The sequence below is a fragment of the Schistocerca serialis genome, chromosome 6, assembly GCF_023864345.2.
Source record: "Schistocerca serialis cubense isolate TAMUIC-IGC-003099 chromosome 6, iqSchSeri2.2, whole genome shotgun sequence".
Lineage (NCBI taxonomy): Eukaryota > Metazoa > Arthropoda > Insecta > Orthoptera > Acrididae > Schistocerca > Schistocerca serialis.
The window spans coordinates 648,416,958-648,442,768 of record NC_064643.1 but is presented as its reverse complement, the minus strand read 5'-3'; the positions used below and the strand labels follow the sequence as shown (position 1 = coordinate 648,442,768).

The window sequence follows — 25,811 nt, the reverse complement described above, 5'->3', positions numbered from 1 at the left end:
TCATTACTACTCAGACCGGCTAAGATTGTCTCCGCGAACTGAGAGTGCTTTTCACCTTAAACTTGCAGCGATGTACCTGTAATGTGGATTCATATGAGTAGCCAGTTCATAGTCTCCTATATGCTTAAGGGCAGAGTTTTGTGCTCGGTACTAATTGTAATTCTGCGGGTGCGTGAAGAACTTGCAGGCTTCTATTTCCCGGAGGAGATCCCACAGCTTTATCGCGGCTACACGCGAGCACATCCGTGCTTACACTACGACACATCACGCACGTCACCGTAGCACATGACTCGAGCTCGTGATAATTTGCACATGCTATTAGGTCTGTAGACGAGCGAGCGTAGCGCTGTCTGTCTGGTCCGTCAGTGCGTATTGCGCGGGCGTTCAATTAACATGCCCTTCTACTGCTTGGACGCTGCGTGCATGAATCAGTCCATCCGTGACGTCACATCCGCCGCAGCACGACAGCGACAAGCTCGAATCATATTGTCAGGTGGTGGCAACAGGAGTGCTGCTGCGTTATAGGCAGAATCATCTACTTAATTTCATTTGTATTGTGGGATATAGCACATCACCGTGCTGACGATCAGCACATTTAATATGCTGGATGATGTATACGATCATGCTTCTGAAAAAGTACTTGTGAAATAGGTAATTTCATGGCGTATTTTACGACGCATTGTGATGGTGTATAGTCAAACATAATCGAACGCACTTGGGTTTGTGATCCTCAGGAAGACCCATGAATGAGAACTAAAATTTGTCCTGTTGAAAGCGCGACAGTTTAGTGGTTGCGAGGGATTGTTTTACGCAGTTTACGTATATTTCATTTCGTTTTTGCCTTCAGGGTTCAATTTTAGTACCACATCATCTCCTGATACAACGTAGAAAAATGTGTTACGATACAATCTGAGAAGGGTACATGGTGTATTTTCTCTGTCTAATCCTGTAAAAGAAAAAAATTTCAGCAGTTCCTGGATTTATAAGTTGATCAAAGTAGGTAGCTTTTTTAACGAGAAGAAGTTGTTTCATATCTCAACAGGTTACTTAAAAATTGTCTACGTGCATTGTCATATTGGAATAGTGACACATTTAAAGTTCTACTTGTCTAACAGTGCACCCTTTCAAATATTTTTAAGAAGTTGTACGGTTCAGTAATTCATATGATGTCTCCTTTAACTAAAGTCACAGTCAAAGAATTTAGTGAAGAAGACTGTGTGCTCGAACTTGCTGCTTCCGGTCCCGCAGACAGCGCTATTGCCGATCGATGTTACTGCAGCAGAGCTCTAGTTGTCGTTTCTGAGGCCTTCTGACGTCTTCAGCACAGCTAGACGTGCGGAGACGCAAATTTAAGATCCACCGACTGCAAACTCCGGCTCCACAAAAAAGTGGCTACCCTTTAAAAACAGCTACAACTAATCATCGTATGCACAGATTGTAACCACATTAGCAAGTCATACGCACAATTTATCATTCTTTGTTTTAATGTTATCGTGTCTGCTGTCAATACGTACATTATACACACGAGAAATGTGTGCAGTACTTGCGAGACGAAGTCCCCAATGCTAAAGCACTTAAAACGACAACTGTTTCAAGTGGAATTTGTTGTAAAAATGATCAGCATGTGAAACAAAAGTTTATATTGCAGCCACAGGTGTCGAAAGGTACTGCCACTAATGGTGGGTACTAATTTCGCTATTTTACAATACTGGGACGCACTGAGAATTTCTCTGCGCGCCGAGACCTCTGCTTTTTAAGTGGCACAATATTTTTATTTGAGTTTATGCTGTGATCTGGCAGAATTTTTCGGACACACACATTCGTCTACTGCTTTGGAATCTGAGACTTGTGTTTAAAATTCTCTGGCGATGTCTCAACCACTACGAGAAGACACTTTACTCAAAGAACAACGCCTAAAAGCACTGTTTACATACGATGCTTGTCGTGAAGCCGTTGTTATGTTACTATGTTTTAAGTTGTAGATACCGACCACAAACAAAGTCGACCATTCTGCCACAGTTCAGTGTCATCTCGCCATCTATAAGGAAAGTAAATTCACAGGTGGTACCGAATCACACTGAAGTCTTGTTAGACAATTTGCTGACACTCGTGTCGCAGTAAGTTACCCTGGAGTGAAACGTTATTTACAGCTTATACTGAGAGACAACTAACTGAACAAGTGGTAGTGAAGGGACCGAGACAGGATTGTAGCCAATTCCTTGTGATATTCAATCTGTAAATAAAGCAAGCAGTAAGGGAAACAAAATAAAAATTTGGAAAGGGAATTCAAGTTCGGAGAGCAGAAATAAAAACTTTAAGGTGTCTCGACGGGCGTTGTAAATCTGTCCGATACCGAACATTTGAAAGGAATGGACAGTTTTCTGCGAATGGTCTCACTCTAAATTTCAAAGAGACAACATACTCAGTTCTGCAAGTCTAGAGGTACTACATCAGTGATAAGTTTAACACATGTTCAGTTAGTAATAAATATGAGAGTAACTTCAAAATACTTAGATGTCTATATTGACAGTTTAAAGTGGAAAGAACACGTTTCGGAACTCCTAAAACAATTCAGTTCAGCCACGAGTGCACTTAGAATCATTTGCAGACCGTGGGGAGAGGCAAGTCAATAAGTTGACGTACGTTGCATACTTGTATTCAATAATTTCATACTCCTTAATATTCTGGGGTAACTATCATTGAGAAGGAAAGTCTGTGCTGTAAGAATAATATGTGGTGCTTACACACTCATGTCGTAGACATAGGCATTTCGACTACTGCCTCACAGTATATTAATCCCCCGTGAAGTGCGCTGTAAATAATCCAATCCAGTTCAAAAAGGACTGTGATGTAGATAATTACAATACCGGAAGAAAAAGTGACATTCATTACACCACATTAAGGATGTCTTTAGCATGCAAAAGACGTACACAATGTTGCCACCATACTTTTTAGTCACTTACCCAATGGTATAAAATGCCTGACAGACAGCAAGTTAAATTTGAAAACAAATTGAAAAGTTTCTTCTTGACAAGCCTACTCTCCAGAAGAATTTCTAGTTTGTGCAGGAATTATTCACTGACAACTGTACTCTTAAAAAATTGCAGATGATCAGTGAGTATGTATATTTAGATATCAACGTGTAATGTGAGTCTAAAACGACTCGTTGCGTGTCATTATGCTTAATTGTGCAAATGGTCAACAGAACATGAAACTACCAGTGGCCTTAAAAGAGATTATAAGATGTCACCAAGTGTAAAACAAGGGTAGGGGAGTGTAGTAGGAACAGATCAAGCTACGCCCAAAGAATTAGGTTAAGGAATGAGAAACTGAAATTAGTTAGAGGTTTACTGGTTGAGCAGCGAAATAACTGACCATAGCCAAAGTAAAGAGGATATAAAATGCAGATTGTCAATAGCAAGAAAATATTTCCTGAGAAAGAGATACATTTTAACATCAAATGAGATCCATTATGGATAAAATAACACAAATTTGTCTCAGAAAGTCGTAAAGTATTTCTGTGGAAGTGCAGTGTGGATGATAAACAGCACACACGAGAATATAAAGTTTTGAAACGAGATGTTAAAAGAGAATGTTTAAGGGTAGTACCTTGAAGAGGTACTGAATCAGGATAAAAGTCGTTTCTGGCACAACTTGACTCACAGGAGGTATCAAGGAAGAGAGATTTGCAAATAGAGGAAAGTGTGGGGGGAAAGCTTGTGCAGGCAGAGCAAAGCAGTAAGTAGGTTCAAGTGGATATACACAGTAAGTTGACAAAAGTCGTGGCATATCTGCTGATACCGTGTCGGACCCTCCTTTTACCTGGCATAGTGCAGCAGCTGGACATGACATGGACTCAACAAGTCGTTGGAAATCCCCTGCAGGAGTATTGATCCATGTTGCCTCCGTTGGGTGGCCAAATCAGTCTCTCGAAGTGTCCTGAACGTTCTTCAAACCAATGGCGAACAATTGTGGCCCGATGACATGGCTCATTGTCATCCATAAAAATTCCATCGTTGTTTGGGAACATGAAGTCTATGAATAGCTGTAAATGGTCTCCATAACCGTTTCCAGATAATAATCGGTTCAGTTGGGCCAGATGACCCAGTCCATTCCATGTAAACACAGCCCACATCGGGAGCCACCAGCAGCTTGCACAGTGCCTTGTTGACAACGTGGCTTCATGGGGTCAGTGCCACATTGAAACCCTGCCATCAACCCTTACCAACTGAAATCGGGACTCATCTGACCAGCCTCCTAGGATCCAACCAATGTGGTCACGAGCCCAGGAGAGGCGATGTGCTGTTTTCGCCGCACTGCCCTAATTGATTCGTTTGTCGTATGTAACTCTGATTTCTGCGGTTATTTCACGCAGTATTGCTTATCTGTTGCCATTAAGAACTCTACACAAATGTCGCTGCTGTCGGTGGCAGTGAAGGTCCTTCTGTGTTGTCTGTGATGGGAGGTAATTCCTGAAATTTGTTATTCTCGGCACACTCTTGACGCTGTAGATCTTGAATACTGAATTCCGTAACGATTTTCGAAATGAAATGTCCCATGCGTCTAGCTCTAACTACCATACCGCAGCTGTAATCACGTCGGAAACCTTTTCACGTGAATTCCCTAATGAAGTTGACAGGTCTGACAATGCACTGCCCTTTTCTACTTGTGTATGCCATACTACCGCCATCTGTATACGTGCATAACGCTGTCCGATGACTTTTGTCACCTGAGCATTTGTTGCAGTAGTTATGCAGAGATGAAGAGGCTTGTCGTGGAGAGTCCATCAAATCACATTTCACGTTCAATACAGTAACAACATGCACAATCATTGAAAAAAAATCTCCTAAATGGGGGAAAACAAATAGTCCCATTACCAGACCACAAATTTCATTTGTGAAGCTGACGATAAATTATTTTCATGCTTAAGATTCTTTGCTTTGGCCGTATAATTTTGCAGTCGTACTTAAATGTCTTTCTTCTCGAGAGTCAGTTGTATGACGGGACTAAAAGTCATGGCGAAGCTTGCCCGATCGATCGGAATCATCAAACTCGAATGTGAGGATCTTAGGAACTGCAACTTGTTTTTTAGTAGACGTCTGTCAATGCTGAATAAGCATGCAAGACTTCCGTTTTTCAATTTATTTGTTAATATAATACTTTAGGACGACAGGCGCCAAATACATGCTACACGGTCGATATAGCACAGAATGTCAGGTGCAAGTCGTCTGTAATTTTTCCAGGTTGTTTCACCACATTTGAAGAACCATTTTCCTCGCAGTTCCTAGTCAAATTCACATCCAGCAGTCCTGTAAATTTCCCTTTTATTTGTGTACATCAACTATATATGTGTACATTAACTATATACGCTAAATGTTGGCCATGTTTGAGTAGGTTTATGAAATAAAAAAAAAAAGATGCACTGATTCCTTTGAGGAAGACGCGGCCCTTTTTGTATCATCTTTCTCTCATCCGAAATAGTGCTCCTGACCTGCTGATATGGATATCAGCGGGACGATAAGATCTTTCATTCCTTCCTCTGTATGCTATTTAATGTTCGGCCATAGTTTTGTTCTTGCTAATCTGAGGTTCGTATGTCTCCTAATTCTTTTTTACACATCCATTAGGTACTTAAACTAGTGGGCGATTTGTGTTTATAAAATGACCAGATTAATTGTGGTGAAATTTGTTCATCGCCGGCCGCTGTGGCCGAGCGGTTCTAGGCGCTTCAATCCGGAACCATGCGGCTGCTACGGTCGCAGGTTCGAATCCTGCCTCGGGCATGGATGTCTGTGATGTCCTTAAGTTAGTTAGGTTTACGTAGTTGTACGTCTAGGGGACTTACTACCTCAGATGTTAAGTCCCGTAGTGCTTAGAGCCATTTTTGAACTTGTTAATCTATTTATTTCGAATTAAATAAGGCGTCATAATTGATAGACTACACTGCGCCTAACTAAGGTGACAGAAGTTTTCGTTTTACAAGGATATTCGTATTAACGCGTCATACTGGATGCAGTCAACCTCAGTTACATTTGTCAATAAAAGCAAATTTGTGTACTGGGCGCTCGCTAAGTAACAGAACGAAGTTTAAGTCATTTATTTGGAAGCTGCTGCCAGCTTTCACTGAAATACATATAAAGTGATACTTTTAAAACGTAAAAAGAGGGGCCTTTCGGAAGTGTGTCGCTACAGTGGATTCTGTAGCTTATGAAGAGGCATGGTCAAATGTGGGCATCGACAGAGTGCCTCTCGGCCGTTGTGCATAATTTTGTAGTCTGCAAGTCACAGACACCGACGCACAGAAAATATGGAACAGCTACAGCATAACTGGAGCTGTTCTGGTCATAATCTTTGTCTTTGTAAAAAGAGAATCGCATGCATTTTTCACCTGTGAAAAAACCACACTACACCACTCTTCTTACAGTACTTTTCCGAATGACAGAATTTTCATTTTTCTGTTGTATTTGGATTTTGCTGCACTTGCGCTTGAGGCAACGTGTTTCCTGTAGCTTGTTTTAATTTTTTTTTTTGTTTTATTATTGCGAGGAGATAACTGCTGAACATCATATGTTCTAAAATTTCATTTGATCTGTCATGTATTGTTGCAATGATCTGGTGGTGTTTTTGTTTTGAGCAACAGTGTAAATAAGCTTCATCACACTCCCTCAGTGTTTAACGCAACTTGTGTACCTTTTATATGCAAGTGGAAGGCAGCAAAACTTTTGACATTCGTAGTAAGATGTTGACTGATATTTAGTAAAATTATTTAACCACAATTAAAAATGCCTGTCATGAATTGTTACAATCCAAGATCGCTCAAGACCAGGACTTTCTCTGATCTACTTCGTGATAGCAAAAAACGAGTCGCCCTTCCTTGAACTACTTCGGTGCATTTTTTTTCGATGTTGTTATAACCAGAGACCACGCTTTATGGGCATGGTTGAAACGTATGGCCAATTTTTTTGAACTATATTTATCGTGTATTGAAACTTCTTGCTAGCTTAAAACTGTGTGCTGGACCGAGAACGAACTAGGGACCTTTGCCTTTCGCGGGCAAGTGCTCTACCATCTGAGCTACCCAAGCACGACTCACGTACTACTTGGCTTTACTTCCACCAGTACCTCATCTCCTACCTTCCAAACTTCAGCTTGCTCGCCAAAGGCAAAGGTACAGAGTTCGTGTCTCGGTCCGGCAGACTGTTTTAATCTGTTGGCAAGTTTCAAATCAGCGCACACTCCGCAGCAGAGTAAAAATTTCATTCTGGAAATTATCGTGCATTATTAAATTTGAAACTGTAACGAACCACGAGCGATTTAAGTTTGAAATGAAATGCAGCTGGTGACGCGATGTCACGCGGGAAGCAGCCATGGAATGTTCCGGAGAGGAGCCGATACACTGCGGCCGACTGTGACTCACCCACCGAATTAACTGCCTCCACGCTGCAGGTAGCGGCGAGCTGAGGTGAACGTTTACCACCTCTGTTCTCTGCCTTCTGAAACATAGCTGATGTGAAATATCCGATGTATTACACAAGAAAGTTGATGGAAAATTCCAGTTAGGCGAACTTAGGTTAACCGTGGACACGCCAATGAAATCCACCAATGCCACGAATTTCCTACCATCGAATCCGTCTCTACCTACCTAGTGCGTCGTCTCTAAAGATGTTGCTGTCTAGCGCCAGTTAATTACCCGGGTCAGTTTATCCGATTCTAGTTATACTGTAGGAGTCAACGCAGATTCCGAAAACAACGATCGTGTGAAACCTAGCTCTGTCTGTTGGTCCATGAGATCAAGAAGCCACTGGATACCGCCGACCAGGTTCATGCCGTCTTATTGACTTTCGGAAGACGATTGAGTTTCTCACCGTCGTCCAAAATACTAAATACGAGTGGTAAGGAGTATCAGACAGCTCTGTTACTGAATTGAGGTGTATGTAGGTAATAGAACACAGTGTGTCAGTGCCTGATGATCTGGAGAATGTGCTGTCAAGGGCAACAGTCAAACATTGTGGTAAGTTAGGATAGCACGGGCAACATGCGGTCTTATGTTGTCTTGTTGAAAGATAATGATGCGGAGTCTTCGAAAATAGGTCACAGTCACTGGTCATAAGACGTCAGAAATGAAATGGCTCCTGTCCAAATGGCAGCTATGTGAACCAGAGGCGATCGTGTTGCGCAGTGAAAGGCACCCTGTGCCATCGCGTCAGGTGCTCGGTCCGTATGAGGATGATAAAAACACTCTGGCAACGGTCACTCTCCTTAGAGTACCCACTTAGGAATACACATAAATAGGACTCATCTGAAAAGGTGGCGTGGTGCCACTCCTGTGTTCAGTGTTGCTGGGCACACCACTGCCAGTCGGTCTCTTTCTGCTGCCACTCGTCGCCACGCTGACACTTCGTGGTGCTACAGACGTCGTCTGACTGCAGACAAGCCCATTTCCTCATTCGGATTCGCGTCCGGCCATCCTGATTTAGGTTTTCCGTGATTTCCCTAAATCGCTCAAGGCAAATGCCGGGATGGTTCCCTTGAAAGGGCACGGCCGACTTCCTTCCCCGCCCTTCCCTAATCTGATGAGACCGATGACCTCGCTGTCTGGTCTCCTTCTCCAAACAACCCAACCTTCATTCGGATTATGTGACGTGGCTGTATGATCGTGCACAGCCGAGTGGACAGGGTCTCTCTACACTCGCAGGTGCTAGTCGTGTGGCGGACGTTGAGTGTGGTCCTCCTGAACTCAATTCCATATTCGCACAGCAGTCATCGGATCCCGACCAACATGAGCAGCATTATTGTGGAAAGATAAACCACAGTGTCGGTAGGCCGTGATCCTGCTGCTGATTGTTCCGAAATGTGTTTGTAACCGTTTCTCATACTTCTTTTTTGAGTTGTCGTTCTTCTGAATGGGTGGATGGGACCCACCACGAATTCCTCTCCTGGGCCATCCTTTTCATCTCAGAGTACCACTTGCAATCTACATTCTCAATTATGTGCTGGATGAATTCCTGTCTCTATCTTCCTCCACGTTTTTAACTTTTACAGCTCCCTCTTGTACCATGAAATTCATTCCCTGATGCCTTAACAAATGTCATATCGTCATGTCTCCACTCCTTGTTAGAGATTTCTACATATTCTTTTCCTCGCTGATTCTGCGGAGAACCACCTCCTCCCTTACCTTGTGAGTCCACCTAATTTTCAACATTCTTCTGTAGCACCATAGTTTGATTTCATTCTGTTCTAGTTTTCCCGCAGTCCATGATTCATTACCATACCGTGCTGCGCTGTAAACGTACATTCTCAGAAATCTCTTCCTCAAATTAACGCTTATGTTTGATACTAGTAGAGTTCTCTTGGCCACGAGTGTTCTTTTTGCCAGTGCTAGTCTGCTTTGTATGACGTCTTTCCTCGGTGCGTCATGGTTTATTTTGCTGCCTAAGTAGCAGAATTCCTTAACTTCATCTACTTTTTATCCCCAAGTCTGGTGTTATCTTTCTCGCTATTCTTATTTCTGCTACTTCTCGTTGCTTTCGTCTTTCTTCGATGTGCTCTCAGTCCATATTCTGTACTCATTAGACTTTTCATTCCATTCAACAGATCTTGTAATTCTTTTTCACTTTCACTGAGGTTAGCAATGTCATCAGCGAATCTTATCACTGATATCCTTTCACGTTGAATTTTAATCCCACTCTTTTATTTCCGTTATTGCTTATTCGGTGTATAGATTGTACAGTAGAGGCGAAAGACTACTTCGCTGTCTGGACTTCGTTCTTGGTCTTCCAGTATTATTGTTCCATTGTGGATCTTGTACATATTGTATATTATCCGTCTTTTCCTATAGCTTACCCCTATTTTTCTCAGAAATTCGAACATCTTGCTCCATTCTTACACGCGGCATAACATGATCTTCTCGCAAATAAAAACATTCAAATGCGATGTCAGAATGAAAGAACCCACTGCGTAATCTTTTCTTATAGACAGAGTGTAGATGGCGTTATTCCTACTAACTTTGCTAATCATTTGCAAATTCAAACATGTAGTACACAGTCCATGCCAATTTTACTTTTGTTGAGTGCTGCCTTCATGGTGTTGTACTCTTAATGGCCAGCGATATACAAACGATTTAACGGAGAACGTCAGAGGCTGTTCGTAGATGATGATGATGTACAAAGAGAAGCCGCTTCATTGTAGCTAAACGCAGGACGACCTGCGGACGGTTGACCCCTGGTACAGGGGTTGGCAGGCGACGCACGGAAACGTGTAAACAGGCCGGTACGACCCGTTGCTGTTTGACTACACCACTGCCGAACGTTCACTGGAAGCAGTCAAATCCATTAATACGTGGGAGTATGTCTATGGAGAGTTTAAAGTGGAATGACCACTTGTCACTAAACGAAGTACAAGGTAATGCCAGACTTTTGTTGAAGGAATACTCAAGGTAGAAGTAGCTTGCAAAACCCTAGTTCGGCCGAAACTTGAATATTACTCCTCAGTTGAGGACACATACCAGATTGAACAAATACATAAGATCCATCAGCGCGTTTCTTCACGAGATCGTTTTGCAAGCGCGAAAGCGTGACGGAGATGCTTTTCCACCTCCAATGGCAGACGCTTTACTGTTAAAATTCAGAGAGCGTACGTTCCTACAACACTCAACCAACATATTTCCCCTTTATATTTCTTCCCTCTAAATATAATCCTCGTAAAAACCAAGGATTTAAATGACAGATATTCTATCTCACACAGTTCTTCAGGCGCATCATTCGCGAATGGGTCAGAAAGAACCAAGTGACAGTTAAACTCCGTAAGGTGGCTTGTGCAGTATAGATGGAGACGTAGTTTTTGCCCTGTAAGGCGGTTCTTGGTGTTTTCCGATCACCAATGTCGGCTCGTTTCCTGCAACTATCGGCTCATAGGTGCTCAACATCAGCTGGCAGAAATATTGGAAATTACTTCCCCAGGCAACAGGGATTCGTATCTCAGACTAAACAGTGCATAGAAGATGGTCTTCATTCCAGGAAATTAACGGGAAGTTTTGCACTGAACCAATGGAACCGACACAGTGGAAGGACCTGGGCTCTTGCACGTCAGCATTGGGCCATTGGAGAAAGGAGTAATGTCATGTGTCCTGATGAGTCCAGGATTGGTCTGCACCGGACACTAGACGTGTTAGGTTGTGTAGAAGCGTTAGACAACACCAGGAACGCTGATACGTTCAGGAAGTCCATCCGTTTCCAGGTGGAAGTGTAATGTTCTGGGCGGCAATAATAATGGGACGGCAGACCCCTCTAATCCCAACTATGGCAATTTCACTGGTCCCCAATGCCGCCAAGAGGTCTTACAAACGATTGTAAAGTCCTTCAGACGTGATGTCGGTGACAACCTCATCTTAGTCGATGACAGTGCAAGATCGCACCATACTCTAGAAGTGTCTTGGTATTTTCAAAGTTACAACATCAACCAAATGCATAGGCCAGACGTGAGTCCAATAGAGCATACATGGGATCTGTTGAAGATGGCCATTGCACAGCCTCCGAATCCACCTCACGATCTTCAGGACCTCACTGAAGCTACCATTGAGGAGTGGGACCTCATAACCCAAGATAAACTTGATGGTCTCATCCAGAGCATGGCTTGCAGAGTTGAAGACCGCCGCCGTGTGCGGAAGGAGATACTCACTACTAAACACTGACAATCATCCTCATGAGATAAGGATTTTCTCTTTTTTTATTTTCAAGAAGTACACTTCGGAGAGAGCCTGCTTCGTTTTTATAATGGTATTTTGTAACTAACCAAAATCATTCTTGTTTTCAGACGGAATTATGTTTATTTTGTTAATAAGGTATTGCACAAACCTCAAGGGGTGTACAATAAGAAGTCATTGTGGTAAACTCTGACATTCTAAACTTTCGTTGAGGTTTGTAGATAAACCCAAACCAGTAACCAATAAAATTGTATTTGTGCTCTTTACTATTAAGGGCTATTCTGAATCTACAGCAATAACTGTAGGTTTGGATCAGAGGCTCGCTCTTCTCTATGGGACTTGCGAAAACACTCGAAAAATAGTATGGCACATAGAAAATTTTAAACTGATGTTGGCAGCCCTCGGATGGCACCACATTACAGGACAGTACTGGATATTAAATTCCCATGGGTCGGTCAAAACATGTGGCTGATATATGTGCATTTTACTGCATGCTGACATTACACAACGATAGCTTATCAGACCCCATCAACATATAAATTCCGTTGTTGCATACAGTGTGTGGGTTCTGAATATGCATAGACTGTTAATACTTTAAATAAGATGCATAATCTATTGGGGAGCTCACACCTATTTCATGAGTACATGCTTGGCGAGCATACTGCAGATTTATAGTCTGATTGTTTCACTTCTCCGACTCACTCCCTCGGACATATCCCATGTTGACAGTTGATATTGCTTGTAGGATGTCCCTTTCTTCCTCCCCCAGATCTACTGGTGATGGGGCTAACTCTTTGGAATCCTCTCCCTGGAAGTCACACATCAGAGGCCCAACACTTCCCAGTGTCTGAAGGAGCGACAAAACACATTGGGTCCCAGGGCTGCCCTCTCATCATCTGTTTCCACACTAACAGTAGCTAAGCCCTCACAAGAATCTCGACCACTAAAAGTTTTTAAAAGAAAAGGAGGAGGAATCTCGAGAGAAGACTAATCCGGTAACCCTGAGGCGCCAGATTCTTCCATGCCATTGCGTTCTGAATCTGTGCTCATCAGTGTTGTTCCACCCCTACTGATGACAGTGATCTTGAGACGTGACCTGTTCTCCTGGTCCCTTCACGACTAACCAGGTCACCCTCAATGTGATGATCCAGTGTAACTGCAGTTGGTGTCTCTGCCGCCTGCCAGAATTTCAGTAATTAATTTCTTCTTGTTTTTTGACTGTGTTGCTCTCAAAGGCAGACACTTCACTGATGACCATTCGCAAACTCTTTGAAGTTACTGTGCATTCTTTTAGAACCTTACTCATCACAAGAGGGCATCTGGAGGCGTATGTTCATTGTTATGCACAGATGTCGTCAGTGAGTAGATTCCCATCCATTCCACGTTGGAGGCAATAGCATCCAAGTGCAAACGACCCCAGCGCTCACCATTTGTAACTTCTATTTACGGCCAGGCAAGACATTTACTCATCTTGAGAGCGCCATCTTAATCCAACAACTCTCTGCCCCATTTCTCATACTTGGCGACATCAATGTGCACTACCTCCATTGTGAAGAACCACATCATGTGTTAGGGGCCTTGTGACTGATGACCCTCTTCCAACCTTGGTCTGTGTCCTCAGTGACAGTACTCATACCCACATAGTGCCACCATGACATCTTTGCGCCTATCAACCTTAGTGTCTTCCCCTTATCTCATGGCTTGTCTATAATGAACACTACACGAAAATATTTGACATTTACTGCCGTAAATGTCACTTCCTTGTCATTGCCTAACATGCAAGTTATCACGTTGGGCTCACTGAAGAGCCAAGTGCAGTTGTATAGTGTAAGACAGTATCAAAGAGGAGATGGGGGATATTTCCAATGCAGTCACGTGTGCCTCTGAAACAGCTATCCCCCCCACCCCCTCTGCTGTTGGCCAGCCCCATCGTGGACCAAATATATTGAAACAGCTACTCAGAATTGTAGAACAGCCTTGTAATGTCTCAAGTGGCATCAGTCACAGATCATCATCCTCACTTTTCTGTGGCTTTGCAGTAAGTCTCGCTATCTAACTAAGCAAATTAATAATGAATGCTGGGAACGCTTATTTCTCCTCCTTGGAAGCGTATGTCTCTTCATCCATAGCCTTCTGGGCCACCAAAGATCTACAGCTGTTATGGGTCTCTTCCTTTAGGGCGGTATTTGTACAGATGCATTGGTTCTTGGTGAACATCTTGCGACACACTTTCCGACAGTGTCGGTGTCCTCCTGTTAAATGGTTACCTTTCAAATGATAGGCTGAATCCATATCCCTATACTTCACCCTACCACGCCGAATTAGGTAATGAACCTTTCACTGTCAGGGAACTGATCCAGTCTGCACACGATACGACCCCAGACCAGATTAGATTTATAATCAGATGATCCAGCTTCTGCAAGTTACTCAAAGGCTCCACATACTGAGGGTCTTCGACTGTACTAGGCTAGGTGTTCTACCTTTGCAGTGGCAAGATGGTATCATTGTTCCAAACCTTAAGCCAGGCAGAAACCCAATGCTCATCGACAGCTACCGACCAGTTAGCCTCACCCATGTGCCCTGAAAACTGCATTAACCCACTGGATGTTTCAGATTATAGTTGATACATCACTTGGCTTCCCACAGGTCCAAGAGAATGGCATGCTGCTGCGCTCTACTCTGTATATTAAATTCTTCTCCACACCGCCAATGGAATGGTGGCCTCCATCAGACCAGTGGTCACCATTGCGCTGTATGTCGACAGTTTTGCTTTCGGTGTAGCTCCAGATCTGTAACCTTCGCTGAATACCAGTTTCAAGGACCATCCAAAGGGCCTCTTCTTGGATTGTTTCCCATGGCTTCCAATTCTCTTCCGTGAAAATGTCGTCATACCATGATCCATCTTGATTCAGTACTCTGCTTCCATACCCAAAACTTCGCTGTCGTTGCTGAACTCAGAGTTTTGTGAGTCTTCTTTGATAAACAGCTGACATGGCTCTCCCATAACTGTGTACTGAAGACTAGCTGTATGCAAAGATTAACACTCCCTGTTTCCTTGCCGACACCTCTGGACGTGCGGATTGCACTACTCTCCTCCATATTTATCGAGCACTGGTCTCGCCCTGATTGGACTATGGTTTCCAGGTTTAGAGCTCAGTGACAACTTCAGTCCTGAAATTTTTTTTCCCCCAAAAACTCTTGTTATGCACTTTAGCAGAATCAGTATTGTGTACCTGCACCCAGGACTTTACCTCGATAACCAGTTACTTGAAGTCATTGAAACTGAAATGCTTAGGCTATTTGACAATGAGTTAATGTGGTTACCCCATATACGCCAGCTCAAGGCAAATTGCCTGAGGACGCTTAATACCCAGATTTTTCAGCAGCACCTCTTGGGGCGTAGAATACACGGTTCTTCTGCAGTTTTACAAATTTTTGATTTATCTTGTCTGGAATATGGATGTCTTGCTTATGGATCAGCAGCACCATCAGTGTTGAGGCTGTTAGACCCTGCCCATCAGAGTATTGTACAGATAACTGTAGATTTCTGTATGAGCCCTGTAGAAGCTTGTATCCCACCACTGAGGGTCAGACGCCAACAACTCTTGGCATACTATGCAATCACCATTTGTGGAAGGACTGTGAGAGCGGACAAAGGAGAGCTGGGACACTGAACGCTTCGTCTGGTTCATCCACAGAGGTCTGTCTGGCATGGCAGATGCTGTCAATAACTGTGTAGTCCTCAGCTTCTTCCGAATAAACAAGCCTCTTTACCCACACCTACAGTGCTTTTATAAGGCAGTGTCCCATGGAGAGGTCTCTGACCATAGTCATACTGGCTTAGTTGTCTTTTTCTGGGTCCCAAGTCAAGTTGGTAACGCAAGGAATGAACTGTCTGAAGTGACTATTCGCCCAACATTTGCTTTGACAATTCGAGGTGCAGATATGTGGGCTCCAAGAAAACCTCTCCACACTCGGAAATGTGACATCATCTGGAGAGCTACTACCCTCTCTAACAAACTCTGCACAATCGGGGAGACTATTCCTGCATGGCGCTCTTCCTTCCATTCGTCGTGAAAGGAATCCACTGTACTATGTCACTCGGCATCAGTCACGCCAGATTAACCCATAGCTTTTTAAGCAAGAGCCACCCCCCCATGTCTTGATCCTTACAAACAGTCGCTCTCATATCTGGTGGAATGCCTTGTCCTCACTCTCCCTCCCTCCCTCTGGCTCTCCATGCTAAGCGCAGTCTTCCACTTCTTCACCTGTGATATCTGTGGAAGACACACAGACTGTTGAACTGGCTGTCCGATTTCTCTGCGGAAGTTTTTTTTTTTTTTTCTCAGATAGACTGTTTTAAGCTACTTTCGGTTCAAGTGGCTCTGAGCACTATGGGACTTAACTTCTGAGGTCATCAGTCCCCTAGAACTTAGAATTACTTAAACCTAACTAACCCAAGGACATCAGACACATCCATGCCCGAGGCAGGATTCGAACCTGCGACCGTAGCGGTCGCGCGGTTCCGACTGTAGCGCCTAGAACCGCTCGGCCACACCGGCCGGCGCTACTTTCGGTGTGGGTTGTTTGGAGTTGGGACATCTCCTGCCACATGCAGGGTCTGGGGCCCCACAACCTTACCCACTTTTCCAGCTGCCCCGGTTATCCCTCTTTTACTCTGTTTTAATTGCTTTTAAATACAGGTAGCCCCTTTTTCTGTGGCACCCTAATTTGTATTTCAGGCGTAGCGCTCCACTGAATAGTGGGTGCTGTTCTCCTATTTAACGCTTGTACTATAAAGAATTGGGGGCAGGATAGCTGCGGATGGGTGACCGCGCGCTGTCGGAAAGCCTATGGCAGCAGTGAAAAAGTTTTCCAGGTACTGCGTAGTTTGTAGTAATGCCAAAGTCTCATGGCTGTCCCGCTGTCCAGACATTTCAGTACATGAAAAGCAAGATCTACAACATTCGATCGATGTTCTTTTCCAAAAAAAAGTGAGATTTATGTACTTTTCGGTTTCGTAGAACGTATTTGAGACCTATAATAAAATACTGTAATTTTATTCATATTTTCCGGCCCGAGTGGCCAAGCGGTTCTAGGCGCTACAGTCTGGAACCACGCGACCGCTACGGTCGCAGGTTCGAATCCTGCCTCGGGCATGGATGTGTGTGACGTCCTTAGGTTAGTTATGTTTAAGTAGTTCTAAGTTCTAGGGGACTGATGACCTCAGCAGTCAAAGCCCATAGTGCTCAGAGCCATTTGAACCATTTTTATTCATATTTACTTCAAAATTTTCCGTTTCCTACTCCATCCTGCCCAACAGTAAATCCCTTAGGGAAGAGTCTCTAGGACAATAAACAGTTGATTTCGACAATCGTACGACAACTGCAATACCTCATTCGCTTGTGCCGTAACGATGCCACGCAAAATAAAGGATCATCTCTCACCCGTCATTCGGAATTTCTCCTTTTCTTAAAATACTGTCCCCAAATGAGCACTTATCCTCTGCCTCTATCTAGCGTACAGAATATCTTATTTTAGATTCTAAGCGATTTCGACGCAAATTTAAGATAGTAATTATTACTGAACTACATCTACAAACGTGTTGTTATTGAGAAATTTTAACCGAAGTTAAGCTCAAATGTGAATGTTGCAATGGGCGTAGGACGGGTATTCAACACAGATGTTGTTAAAAACAATTAATATATTTTCTCCGATACACAGTATTGTAATGAGAAAACATTTTGCTTGTAATTCAGCTGTAGAGACAAGGATTTTAGAACTGTCTAAGCAGCCTGTCACATCAACACTCGCTTACACATTGGTCTAAATTACCTCGGTCGCCAGTAAAATGATACAGATATTAGAGTAAATACAAGCATTAATTACCCAGTATTTGTGTTAAAGGTACAAAGCCGAAACGTCTGTGTCTGTATGCAGACATAAAAGTCCCCCTACTGCAGATAAGCGCAAGCTGACTAGATTTCAATCCCTGACACCACTGGTGTCAAATATTGATGTTATTTGTTTTGAAGACTTCTACACACCGGAATGTCTGAACTAGTTTCATAGATTTTCCAAGCGTTGAGCTATTCAGGTAATTAGACTGGCACACACGACGACATATTGCAGTCGCTAAGACGTTCAAGCAACTATCTGGGAAATCATATAATGTTGTCAATAAACCTGTGAGTATAATACAAAAGGCACGCGGGGTTGCCGTGCGGGCTGGGGCATATTGTCACGGTTCGCGCGGCCTCCCTTGACGGAGGTTCGAGTCCTCACACTCGGGCATGGGTGTGTGTGTGTGTGTGTGTGTGTGTGTGTGTGTGTGTGTGTTGTCCTTATCGTAAGTTAGTTAGATTAAGTAGTGCGTAAGCCTACGGATCGATGACCTCAGCAGTTTGGTCCCATAGTCCTTGCCACAAATTTCCAATTTTATAATATTCCGACAAATTGGTGCATTGACTCGTCAGTACAAAACTACAGGTGGTTCAAAGTTCGAAGTGGCATTAGCACCATACGTGGTGCTTTGAAAACACAGCATATTAAGAGTGTTCCTATACATCGAAATGCCTTTCTTGTAATTCAAGATATCTTTCTTCTCGTAATCTTGTTAGCTTGCCCTTTTGCACTTTCACCGTATGAGGAAACTCGGTCCGCAGCTCGTGGTCGTGCGGTAGCGTTCTCGCTTCCCACGCCCGGGTTCCCGGGTTCGATTCCCGGCGGGGCCATGGATTTTCTCTGCCTCGTGATGACTGGGTGTTGTGTGATGTCCTTAGGTTAGTTAGGTTTAAGTAGTTGTAAGTTCTAGGGGACTGATGACCATAGATGTTAAGTCCCATAGTGCTCAGAGCCATTTTGAGGAAACACACACAAATCACAAAGATCTCGTCCACAGTTACGTTATGCCTCAATCTACCACGGCCGCAAAGAATTTTTCTTTGAGGCGTCCTAATTTGTAAATTTTGAGACTACCCAGTAGGTAGTAAGGCTGAGATGTACAGGTTATCGTACGATAAGCTACAGTTCTGTGATATTTCTCCTGTACCATAACCTTATGGCTTAGACGAAGTGGTCTACGTGGTGAATGTAACTGTAAAGCAGTTGGTATGAGTGGATGACAGTCTATCTTCATTAAGTTGTTTTCCGTTATCAGAGAAAACCGGGACTGGAAGGTCTCTTGAATCAAACCACTGTTGATTTCTTCCTCCTTACTCCACCAAAACTTGACTTAGTGATTCGGATATCATGTTCAAAATCCTCATATGTAGATTAAAGTATAAGCGCATATGGACAAAAAATTATATTTGAGCCCATGATAGCTGCTCAGCTAATTCGAGGTTGAAGTTCTGGCAGTAGAACCCAGGTACCTCGAGTCCTGGATATTCACGCATTTTTCTACCCTCGGGCTACTGTACAGCATCCTTTGCTTGCTGTCACGAAAAATCTTTGCTCTTACGTAACCACGATCCTTACAGTTTTTTAGAAAAGCATGTTAAGTTTGCGATATGTCCTCTCGTAACGTGAATTATTTCATATGCCAGTTGGTTCTTTTTCGATTAGAACGGCGTCAGTAGTAGAAGCGAAGGAATTAATATCTTATCTAGTTGTGCATACTGTTGTGTAAGTCACAATATTGCCATTTAATTGTCGCCTATGTTAAGCGATACTATGAAATAAACATAATACTTACAGATAAGGATATATAACTTCAAATGTTACAAAAATTGATCTTTAACTGTAACAAGAAGTTTTTATGATGGATTTTTCCGTCATTGATTGCTAAAAAGGTTACGTATTTATGCGACACCAACACCTGCTGCGGATACTCTACAATATTCATTTATCTTATGAACCGGTTTTTGGCTCATAATCTCGATAACAATCCATCGTTGTCAAAGGCTTTAGTAAGCTAGTAAACAGCTGTCGATAAAATATGACACGTTGGTACACTTCAGTCCACCTTTACATCTATTCAAACCTTACTGTTGTTTTTGTTGTGCAGAGGATGCACTGTGAAAGATGATTATTAGTATATGAGTTTTACCACAAAGATTTCAATACTTAACAGCTTTCCCAAAGTTCTTCGCCAGTTTCCTGACTTTTTCGACGGCGAATGTTAGTTATTGTTTGATGACAAGCTGGAAAACCGGTTCAAAACTAAATGAAAACTGTAGAACATCCATAGATTGTGGTTTATGTATTGTGACAAACAGAGTAACTTCATGAAAATGAACATATTCTCAGTCAGTCTTTTTTGATTAGTTGAAAGATCGGTAATCTGTTTTAAGAAGGCAAATACATATCCTATGACTGCACTTTAATACTTAAAATTATCAGAGTAGACCTGCACAACATTGTGTTTTTGTCTTGGGTTGTTTACGGATTTTCAGTAGCATTTAGGGGTGGAATAGGATACTTCGTTTGATGTACTTCCAGTGATAAATATTAGTTTCTCTTTCGCTTCGGTTAACACTTCTTCGGACGGCTCACATCAGTCACAACCTGCTGTTAAAGTTTTCACAAAACCTGAAAAATAACCGTATTTTGTCTAGGTGATAGCCTTGACTAAATTACAAATAAGTGTGAAAGGCGAAACCCGTAACAGATTTTTGATATTCGAAAGAACGTCTTCGAAGTAAGCGAATATTGTTGAGTTGGAAACGAATTTCGTTTCTGAGGGAACAGATGTATTGACTACAATATTTGTTGGTAATTAATGTCTTGCCAAAAAATATTGTTCATTTACAGCACTAGTTAAACCCTTATAAAGTTTTATTCATTTTCACAAACGGGAGATAGTTAAATTTCAGTTAACAGTCAAGTGTAAGGATGTTCTTGGCGCGTAATTTACCATACAGAAAAGCATGAAGTAGAACCAAACGCTAGTTGCTTCAAGACGCGGTAGCTAGAGGAATCTCGCGTCTGAGCGTAGCCACTGTTACCATGTCTCGGAAACCGTGCCAGATCCCCCTCTTTATGTAGAAAGTATCTACGCTGACAAGCAGCAAACATTGACGTACTCTGGAGCTTTGCTGTCGCCTCCGCGGTTATATTTAACTGACTGGGAGTGCGACTGCCTTTGTTTTTTTTTTTTTTTTTTTTTACAACAACCGTCCGAGGTTAATTCTAGCGCTGAAGATTTTTATTTGTGGCCATCGGACTTCAGCGGCGTATCTAGAACTCCAGAAAGTTACCGTAGTAAGCAGTGAAGTCATTTCAGTCCCCTAATTCAGTTGCTGACGATACAAAATTTCCAACTGAAATTGTTGTTCATTACAGCTCACTAAAAGGTGAAAATGTCCGCATTTACTGAACAAGTGAACAGGTATTCGTAAATAATCTTCAAAGACGGCTAGTAATGGCTTGACGGAGGAAAAAGAGATGCAAGTGCGTAGACATTTACGTCCAGTGTAAATCAGAATAAAATCCAGAGTGAGATTTTCACACTCCAGCGGAGTGTGCGATTGTGTGGAACTTCCTGGCAGGTTAAAACTGTGTGCCGGACCGAGGCTCGAACTCCGGACATTTGCCCTTCGCGGGCAAGCGCTCTAACGACTGAGCTGTCCAAGCACGACTAGCGATCTCGTTCTGGAAACATCCCCCCAGGCTGTGGCTAAGCCGGGTCTCCGCAATATCCTTTCTTCCAAGAGTGCCAGCCTTGCAAGTTTTGCAGGAGAGCTTCTCTGAAGTTCGGAAGTTAGGAGATGAGGTACTGGTGGGAGTAAAGCTGTGAAGGCGGGTCTTGAGTCGTGCGAGGTTAGCTCAATCGCTAGATCACCTGTTAGTGAAAGAAAAAAGGTCCCGATTTCGAGTCTCCGTCTGGCACACAGTTTTAATCTGCTAGGAAATTTCAGAATTAAATCCTTTCGGGCGTTAGGGCACGTCATTCTGTGAAACGAAAGAAACTATAACATAACAGCCGACGATGCGGCTGGATAGTAATCTGTTGTCTGAGGCAGATTCGACCTGCCGTTGAGGGTCGTTGCAGTCATTTGGAAACAGTAGCTGTCTGGTACCAGTCAGATGTGCCAAATTCGTAGCGGCAGGGAAAAAATGTGGATCTATGATCCAGAACAGACATAAATGGCTAAAGTGTGGTGCCAAAGACAATATCTATAGATTAGAACAGAGAGAATAATATTGGTAGTAGTCAGTCATTTTACAGCTGACGAGTGGCGATTTCTGCCTATATAAAGTCCATTGTTTACTTACCTTTACTTGTTTCTGTGCTGTTCTCACGCTCAGCGGCAGACAGTAAACAAATATGAAAACTACCTGGTGGTTATAATTAAACTTTCCATATTTAACGCGCTGTAGCTCGGAAACTAATTACCGTGCGAGTACTATACTTGGTAGTATTAATGTCCAGAGTATGGGGTGCATGATTTCCATGCATCACAGCGCCACCGTCAGGTTCCAACTGTGGCCACCAGGTGCCGTGATCAGTCGTCGTGATTCATAGTCTCACACACTTGACCAGTCGCAATGCACTTGTGGACGTATCAATATGAACTTGGAAAAAGGAGCAGGGCATTATACACTACTGGCCATTAAAACTGCTACACCAAGAAGAAATGCAGATGATAAACGGGTATTCATTGGACAGATATATTATACTAGAACTGACATGTGATTACACTTTCACGCAATTTGGGTGCATAGATCCTGAGAAATCAGTACCCAGAATAACCACCTCTGGGCGTAATAACGGCCTTGATACGCCTGGGCATTGAGTCAAACAGAGCTCGGAGGGCGTGTACAGGTACAGCTGCCCATGCAGCTTCAACACGATACCACAGTTCATCAAGAGTAGTGACTGGCGTATTGTGACGAGCCAGTTGCTCGGCCACCATTGACCAGACGTTTTCAATTGGTGCGAGATCTGGAGAATGAGCGGGCCAGGGCAGCAGTCGAACATTTTCTGTATCCATTAAGGCCCGTACAGAACCTGCAACATGCGGTCGTGAATTATCCTGCTGAAATGTAGGGTTTCGCAGGGATCGAATGAAGGGTCGAGCCACGGGTCGTAACACATCTGAAATGCAACGTCCACTGTTGAAAGCGCCGTCAATGCGAACAAGAGGTGACCGAGACGTGTAACCAATGGCAACCAATACCATCACGCCCGGCGATACGCCAGTATGGCGATGACAAATACACGCTTCCAATATGCGTTCACCGCGATGTCGCCAAACACGGATGTGACCATCTAAAGCCTGTAAACAGAACCTGGATTCATCTGAAAACATGACGGTTTGCCATTCGTGCACCCAGGTTCGTCTTTGAGTACACCATCGCAGGCGCTCCTGTCTGTGATGCAGCGTCAAGAGTAACCGCAGCCACGGTCTCCGAGCTGATAAGTCCATTCTGCTGCAAACGTCGTCGAACTGTTCGTGCAGATGGTTGTTGTTTTGCAAACGTCCCCATCTGTTGACTCAGGGATCGAGACGTGGCTGCACGATCCGTTACAGCCATGCGGATAACATTCGTGTCATCTCGACTGCTAGTGATACTAGGCCGTTGGGCTCCAGCGTTCGGTATTACCCTCCTGAACCCACCGTTTCCATGTTCTGCTAACAGTCATTGGATCTCGACCAACGCGAGCAGCAATGTCAGGATACGATAAACCGCAATCGCGATAGGCTACAACTCCACCTTTATCAAAGTCGGAAACGTGATGGTACGCATTTCTCCTCCTTACACGAGGCATCACAACAACGTTTCACCAGGCAACGTCGGTCAACTGCTGTTTGTGTATGAGAAATCGGTTGGAAACTTTCCTCATGTCAGCACGTTGTAGGTGTCGCCACTGGCGCCAACCTTCTGGAAAGCTAACCATTTGCATATCACAGCATCTTCTTCCTGTCGGTTAAATTTCGCGTCTGTAGCACGCCATCTTCGTGGTCTAGCAGTTTTAATGGCCAGTAGTGCAGGTGAAGCTCTGTTATCAAACCAACAGTAATGCTGCAGCTGCACTTCCAGAATATCGCCGGCTGAATGGATTACGGAAGGGCCCTCTTTCCCCACCTGCTGTGCGGAGCTTGATGAACAAGTTCGAATCAACTGAAGAACTGGGCGTCACTCCGGGAAGAGGTTGACGACCGCTTACACCATTGGTGGTTGATGAAACCCATGTTGCTATGGCAAACAACGATGCGCGCAATTCCCGATCGTCAGGCAGTGTGCTTGCTGTGTCACGACAGTTGAACATCCCGTGGTCCACTGTACGGAAGGTGCTTCGAAACATTCTCAGATGTTATCTGTACAAGATCCATATCATACAGCTGCTTTCGCCACAGGATGCACAAGGACATGTTGACTTCGCTCTCCACTTTCTCGGGAGGATTGAAGTTGACGAGGGCTTGCCCTGGACCATCCTATGGACAGACAAAGCTCATTTTTCTCTGACACGTGAGGTGAACACACAGAACTGCCGAGTATGGGGATCTTTACCTCCAGTCACTGTACAGGAAGTTCTTCTGTATGGTGAAAGTGTCGCCGTATGGGTTGGCTTCACTTCTACGTTCATCATTGGTCCATTCTTTTTTTGAACAGGTATGCGCTCAAGGACCAAAGACGTGCAGTGTGACTGGCCAGCGTTGCTGCGATATGCTTCGCCAGCATGTCATACCCGTCCTACAGGGGAGAGAAGCATTGAACTCGACAGTTTTCGTGCATGATGGGGCCCCACCGCACATCGCTTGTTAAGTTGACCTGCTTCTCCGAAACACATTTGGAAACGATCGAATTATCAGCCGATCGTTCCCAAATGCTTGGCCAGCACTGTCACCTGGTCTCATTCGCTGTGATTTCTGGTTGTGGGGCTACCTGAAGGACAGGGTTTTCCAGGGGAATATTCACACATGTGCTGATCTGAAGCGCAGCATATCAAGAGAGGTAGCCAGCTTATCTACGGACATGCTTCATTCTGCTGTGCGGAAGGCAGTTCTGCGCTTTTCAGACTCTTCTGGACACTGATGAACGTCACATTGATCCCCTTTTGTAGCAGTAATGATACCGGTATGTAATGGTATGATGTATGTAGCAGCACATTAAGTGTTTCAATTGAATTTATTCTGCAGTATTTCTCTTCCCCATGTCCTTGACATTAATGCTACCAAGTTTGGCACTCGTACGATAATTAGTTTCCGTGTTGTAACGTATTAAACAGGGAAAGTTCAGTTATAATCACCCGGTATGTATTGGCGTGGGGAGTGGTAGCCACAGAGCAGCAGTGTTTGCCTGGACATTTCACGGGCAGCTTGCCCTTGGTTTTCTGTGGTCGAACAGCCACTTCTTTCACAGGGTGAGTGACGTCATGCTGGAGACGGCTGATTTATGAAGAAGATGCACCATCTGCATCACGCACAGCGACTTTTAGTACGTGCGTCCGCGACGTGTATAGCTACTGATGAGCTTAGACGAGATACGTGGTGCGATGTGACATGGATACATAACATAGTAGACGCAAAGTTGACTATGCGGTGTTTACAGTAGCTAAACAATTTGAACGACGCAGATACATAAGAAAAATCTTCTTTGCGTTTTAGCACGAAAGAAAAGTATTTGTGGAATATTAATACTGTGAAATATAATTGGAGGTACAAAAGAAATGCTTAATTTTGTGGGCACTGAACACTGAAATAAAGCTCAGGAATGAGCGTTTGCGAAAGCAGTCTCTGTACTCAGTGAGGGATGAAAATTCAGACCTCCAATTAGTTTAAGGACTTTCCTGGTGTTTACTTTGTGGCATTTAAGAACGAGGAAGTCATTTCTGAAAGTATTTGTCCGGAATGTAGGTTTGCATGCAAGTGAAACTTGGGCGATAAATAGATCAAACAAAAAAAAAAGGATTGCTTTCTATGTGTGATGCTACCGAAGAAAGCTGGTGATTAATTGGTAGATTCTAGATTGGATAACTGATGAAGAGGTAATGGATGGACTCGAAAAAAAAAAAAAAGAAATTTATGACACACCTTGACAAAAAGAACTGTTCGTAGGACATGTCCTGAAGCATCGAGGAATTAACTGTTTGGTAATGGAAGTGTGGTGGTAAAAATTGGAGACAGACCAAAGATTAAATACAGTAAGTAATTTCAGTTGC

The 25,811-nt window shown here is 43.5% G+C and overlaps 1 protein-coding gene across 1 annotated transcript in view; it reads left to right on the top strand.

The window, feature by feature from the left end:
* The window catches only part of LOC126485089 (piezo-type mechanosensitive ion channel component), a 699,946-nt gene that overhangs the window by 1,447 nt on the left and 672,688 nt on the right, over positions 1 to 25,811 (top strand). The window lies entirely within an intron of this gene.